The sequence below is a fragment of the Pinus tabuliformis genome, chromosome 1_1, assembly GCF_031772625.1.
Source record: "Pinus tabuliformis cultivar Carrire ecotype Pingquan chromosome 1_1, CPIR1, whole genome shotgun sequence".
Lineage (NCBI taxonomy): Eukaryota > Viridiplantae > Streptophyta > Pinopsida > Pinales > Pinaceae > Pinus > Pinus tabuliformis.
Genome location: NC_142297.1, coordinates 995819198 through 995825441, shown reverse-complemented (window position 1 = coordinate 995825441; position 6244 = coordinate 995819198). Strand labels below are relative to the sequence as shown.

Sequence of the window (6244 nt, the reverse complement as noted above, 5' to 3'; positions counted from 1 at the left end):
GCAAAGTTTACTAGACCAGCTGGAAACCACAAATACAAGAAGAAATTTTCCTTATATGAAAAACATAATCTCATAGTATTGTCCCGAGAACACAAGCTTGGACTTTCTTGTGTCGAAGATCTATTATCTATGCATCAAAGAAATTGAGGTCTGGTCATACTCGGTATAAGAAGCTCCAAAAAGCCTAATCGTTAAAGGTTGTAATATGATAAGGAATTCAATTAGGTGCCTAGCTTGCAGATCAATTTTTCAAAAGAAATTTGTGCTCAAGAAACAAACTTACGTGTGAGCAGCCCAGTCAACCTTATGTTCTGTGTCAGCTAGAAAGAATTCGTTTCCGAAAGGTAAGTCCTCTTCTTCACCATTTCCTTCGTAGCTGCACAAATGGCTCATCAAATTACCCTACTAGAAAAGCTTATGTATCCTTCTTAATTGGTTGATCACTAGGCCTAATGGAAATAAGGGTTGCTCTCTCCATCCCACCACCTTCTATAAGCTCAAGATATGGGGCATACCGGAGCTTCATATTCAAGGCTGGAATCTATGTCTGATTCCTAGAAGCTGAGGCCATTAGCGGCTTGTCCCTGAACTCTCACAACTGTTCTTTCCCCATACAGAGCATCCCTTGTCCGATTCTGAAGTGTTGGATGATCATAAATTATCTGTTTTAACAGAAAATGCCTTGCAGAAGCTGCAATTCACGAGCTTATGGTCCAAACTACTCTCAACTTCAACCCACCATTCGTGTAGAATGATTTTGGTATACTGTCGTTATCATCCAAAATCTTGTTAGATTCCCTCGTTCTTCGAATAGCACAACGCAGATTTTCCCTTGAATTCTTCTCACAGAAATACGACGTGGATCCTAATATTACACAACTCTCCACCGGGAAGCTCAATGCGAAGATTTTGGATCTCCTTGAAGTTTTTCAGCACCTCACTGGGGGAATGATGTGAAACCTCGACAAGAACTACCTTCTTCATCCCGAGGATCTGTTGCAATGTCTGTAAGGGCTTAACTATACTACCGATCACAAGTTTAACAAAAAGACCTATAAAGTCCCCGCTCCTACCGCTCAAACTCCCGCTCTCCTCACAAGAGATCATGCAGTCCACCTTCACCACGACATCCTCCACCTGCGACACCAAACTGTTAAAACATTTCGAAATCAACCGAGCACCGCCCTAGGGCTTTGGTGTCACCTATCTTGTTAAAGATCACCAAAACTAATGAATTGGGAAGATGATCAAAGATCCATTACACACCATAATATTGAAGACGGAAATGTTGGAATGATAATTTCAAACTGTCGGAAGCTGATAGTTGAAAAGCAACAGTGACTTTACTTCAACGAACCTGCAGATTTTTTCCTACGATGCGATCCCATCGCATATCGCACATTTCCTTGTCAACCTTCACTGTGAACCTTTGATTGTCTGCGATTACGATTTTGCGATGCAATCTGACCGCATATCGCAAATCGCATGATTCAACGGTTATGGAAGCGGTGGCACATCTTTTCTCTTCCTCGATGCGATGGTGCGATATTATGAAAGCCATGCATTAAATTCCGATAAAATGTTTTCAGCCATGTAATTAATGATATTTACTACGGTTGGTAAATGTAGTGAAATTTTTAATTTTATTGTTTTCTTTTTACTGTATGGGCACAAGCAACACGTATTGTAAGATATTTTTGTGTTGTTCATCATATAAAAAAAATGCAAGAGCAGACACAAAGGGTGTAGAATTGGAGAATGAGAGTTTTTTTTTTTTTTTCTGCAATGACAGCATGACACTCTTTAGTTCCTAGATAATGAAATTGGTTTCTCTAGACATAGTTTGATATGATAATCCTATGAGATGACTATTTTAATATTTTATATTTTTTATTGTTTTCTTATTTATATGATTATCTAGAAACACTTTTTATTATATTTGAATTGTTCTTTTGCTATTTGAATCTTTGTGATGTTAATAAGACTCTATTTCCATTATAGATCTACAGATGATTGGAATGATGATTTTTTATTTTTTATTTTCTATAGACAGCAGTGCTTTTTCGTTTTCTGAGTATAATGAAATTTTGGAATGGAGCGTTCCTGATGTTATCCCTCTGATAGGAAGACTATTTTGTAATAGTTTTATTTTTTGTTGTTTTCTAATAAAGATCCTGTAGAAACAGAGCGTGTTCTCGTGCTATTTCTTTTGTGTTTGAAATAAACAGAAATTTCCAACATGGTATCAGAGCTAGTCTAGGCACTCAGTGAGTCAAAAACAGAGTTTGTTTTTCACTGTAGGAGCTGTAAGAAGCTTATCAAAGCAGAGAAATTTTTCTTTTCTTTTTATTATACAGTCAGTATCTCTTCTTTATTTATACAGGTTAAGATGGCAGATGCTGGAACTGGTTTGACAAGTTCCCAATGCCACAGTTTAACGGAAACAATTACAGTTATTGGTCCATAACAATGAAAGCATTGTTTGCTTCGCAAGGAATATGGGAGCTGGTTGAAACTGGCTATGCTGAACCGGCAGATGCGATAGCATTGGCTGCTTTGACAGTAGCAGAAAGAGACCAGTTGAAGAGTGACAGGAAGAAGGATGTCAAAGCCCTCTTTTTTCTCTTCCAATCAGTACATGAAAGTGTTTTTCCATGGATAGCAGTAGCAACAAAATACAAGGAGGCATGGGATATTGTCAAAACTGCCTATCAAGGCATGGAGAAGGTGAAGACTGCAAAGTTACAGATGTTGAGGAGAGACTTTGAAATACTCAGCATGAAGGAATCTGATACAATAGATTCATTTTTCACTCAAGTGATTAAGCTGATAACCCAGATAAGATCTCATGGTGAGATTCTTGAAGAAAGAAGGATTGTAGAGAAGATCTTGAGATGTTTACCCTCAAGGTTTGAAGCTGTTGTGGTAGCAATAGAAGAAACAAAGGATCTCTCACAGTTCACAATAGATGAACTGAGTGCTTCTCTTATGTCTCATGAACACAGACTGAGTAGAGGAACAAATTCCTCTTTTCAACAAGCATTCAAGACTCAGATGTCTTTCGGCCAAGGAAAAGGTCGAGGCAGAGCAAATAGCAGAGGTCGTGGAATAAGCCAAAACAAAGGCATAAATAATCCTGCAAGCACAAGCAGAAGGAGCTGCAATCAGAACCAAGATGAAGGTTTAAGCAAACAGCGAGCTCATGGACAAAGGTATGACAAATCCCAAGTCCAATGTCATTATTGTAAGAAATATGGGCACTACGCCAATGAATGTAGGAAAAAAAAAAATGACATGAATAGTAGGGAGAATGCTAATTTTGCAAATGAAGAAGATAAGAATCCAAAGATTGTGCTGTTAACATGTAATATTTCACAAGACAAACAAGAAGATTTTTGGTTCTTACACTCAGGTTGTAGTAATCACATGACTGGAAATATTGCAATGTTTGCCAATCTGGATGAAAATGTGAAATCTGAGGTAACAACAGGAACTGGTAGTAAGATATCTATCAAGGGTAAGGGCAAAGTCAGTATCCAAGCAAGAAATGGAGAACAGATGATTGTGCCAGAGGTATACTATGTATCCGATCTGAAATGTAATCTTTTGAGCATTGGACATCTCATTAACAAAGGTTACAATGTGTTCTTCAAAGATGATATGTGTACAATCAGAGACATACCTCCAAGTGAGAAGGTCATCACACAAGTGCAGATGACCAGCAATAGAATGTTTCCTCTCAAACTCAGGGCAGATTTGAAGGAAGGAAGAGCTATTGCAGCTGTAACACAAGAAGTCTTTAAGGAACAAGTGAAAGATGAGAATTGGTTGTGGCACTTGAAATTTGGACATCTCAATTTCGGAGGCTTGAATCTGTTGCACAGAAAGGGAATGGTAAAGGGATTGCCATTGATCGAGAAACCGGACAACCTTTGTGAAGGCTGCATTTTGAGCAAGCAACACAAAGAAAGCTTTCCAGCAGGGAAGAGTATAAGGGAAAAAGCACCCTTGGAAATTGTTCACTCTGATGTGTGTGGACCGATGCAAATACCATCATTTTCCGGAAATAAATATGTTTTAACTTTCATTGATGATTACACCAGAAAGACATGGGTGTATATGTTGAAACAGAAGAGTGAAGTATTTGAGAAATTCTGCCACTTCAAAACTCTTGTTGAGAAGCAGTGTGGGCATTATATCAAAGTGCTCAGAACAGATAGAGGAGGGGAATACATCTCCAAAGACTTTTTGCGTTTTTGCAGAGAGAATGGCATACAAAAGCAGTTCACCACGAGGTATACACCTCAGCAAAACGGTGTTGCCAAAAGGAAGAACAGGACCATTCTTGACATGGTCAGAAGTATGCTAAAGGCAAAGCACTTGCCGCATGAGTATTGGGCAGAAGCTGTCACTTGCGCAGTTTACATCTTGAATAGATGCCGGACTAAAGCTATCATGAATAAAATACCAGAAGAAGCATGGAGTGGTCAAAAGCAAACTGTCACTCACACGAGAGTATTCGGTTGTGTAGCATATGCACATGTATCGGATCAGCTAAGAAAGAAGCTTGACAGTAAGGGGGAGAAGTGTGTCTTTATTGGTTATAGTGATGAGTCAAAAGCATACAAACTCTATAATCCATCCACCAAGAAATTGATAGTAAGCAGAGATGTGCAGTTCATTGAAGATGAAGCTTGGGATGGAAGCTTAGAGAAGATAGTGAATGTGAAGAAAATTGTGTCTCACGAAGAAGAAGAGGAAGGGACAACAGCAAATCATCCTTCCTTGGTGGCTCCTCCTCCACCACTGCAAGTACAGCAAACCACACCACAAGCTGGAATTCGAACAGCCTTGAGAAGTCAAGGAAGTGCTTCTTCACGCACACCACAGGGATCAGAAATACCCTCAAGTTCGGATGGAACTTCAAGCACACCAAGAAGACCAAGATTCAGAAATCTGAATGAGATTTATGAACAAGGAGAGGTAAGTAACAATACCGGTCTGAATTCATTATTCGCTTTGTACTGTCATGTTGATGACCCAGTTCATTTTGAAGATGCTGTAAATGAAGATAAATGGATTGAAGCAATGAATGAAGAAATTGGTGCAATTGAGAAGAGTAAAACATGGGAGTTAGTGGACCTCCCTAAAGGCAAAGATGCCATTAGAGTTAAGTGGGTCTATAAGACCAAAAGCAATGCTGAAGGCAAGATTGACAGACACAAAGCAAGACTTGTTGTGAAAGGCTACAAGCAGCAATAAGGCAAAGACTATGATGAAACCTTTGCACCAGTAGCAAGGATGGAAACAGTCAGAACAGTGTTGTCTATTGCGGCACAACACAAATGGAAGATTTATCAGATGGATGTTAAATTTGCATTCCTGAATGGAGTGTTAAAAGAAGAGGTTTATGTTGAACAACCTCCAGGCTATGAAGTTGAAGGCCAAGAGCATAAAGTCTGCAAACTGAAGAAGGCTCTTTATGGGCTGAAGCAAGCTCCAAGAGCATGGTACAGCAGAATAGATGCTTATCTGATTGACAATGGGTTTGATAAGTGTGATGGTGAACCCACACTCTACATAAAGGATAATGACGGTAAGATTCTTATTGTTGTTTTATATGTAGATGATTTGATTTTTACTAGCAATGATGCTTCTTTCATTGATGATTTTAAAGCAGTCATGAAAAGTGAATTTGAAATGACTGACTTGGGCTTCTTAAGATATTTTCTTGGAATTGAAGTAGACCAAAGTGAAAATGGTGTTTTCATTTCTCAAGTTAAATATGTGGAAGCAGTGTTAAAGAGATTTAACATGCAGAACAGCAAGGCAGCTGTGACTCCAATTGTAATGGGGTTGAAATTGACCAAAGAAGACAGCAGTAAGGATTTTGATCCAAAATTGTACAAGAGCATAGTTGGTAGCCTTATGTACTTTACTGCGACTAGGCCAGACATTATGCACGCTGTGAGTTTAATCTCCAGATTTATGGAAAGACCGAAAGAGACTCGTTGGCAGGAAGCAAAGAGGATTCTAAGGTATGTAAATGGAACGAAGGGGTTTGGTATTTTATACTCCTCTTTTGAAAGTTTCATGTTGACAGGTTACACTGATAGTGATTGGGCTGGAAGTGTTGATGATAGGAAAAGCACATCTGGATATGTGTTTCACATAGGATCGGGAGCCATCTCATGGGCTTCTAAGAAGCAACCTGTTGTGTCTTTGCCAACAACAGAGGAAGAGT

General features: G+C 39.0%; 1 pseudogene; it reads right to left on the bottom strand.

Annotated features, from left to right (window-relative positions):
• Positions 1 to 320: 320 nt before the first annotated feature.
• On the bottom strand, positions 321 to 1561 carry LOC149217936 (F-box protein At5g46170 pseudogene; annotated as a pseudogene).
• Positions 1562 to 6244: the final 4683 nt, after the last annotated feature.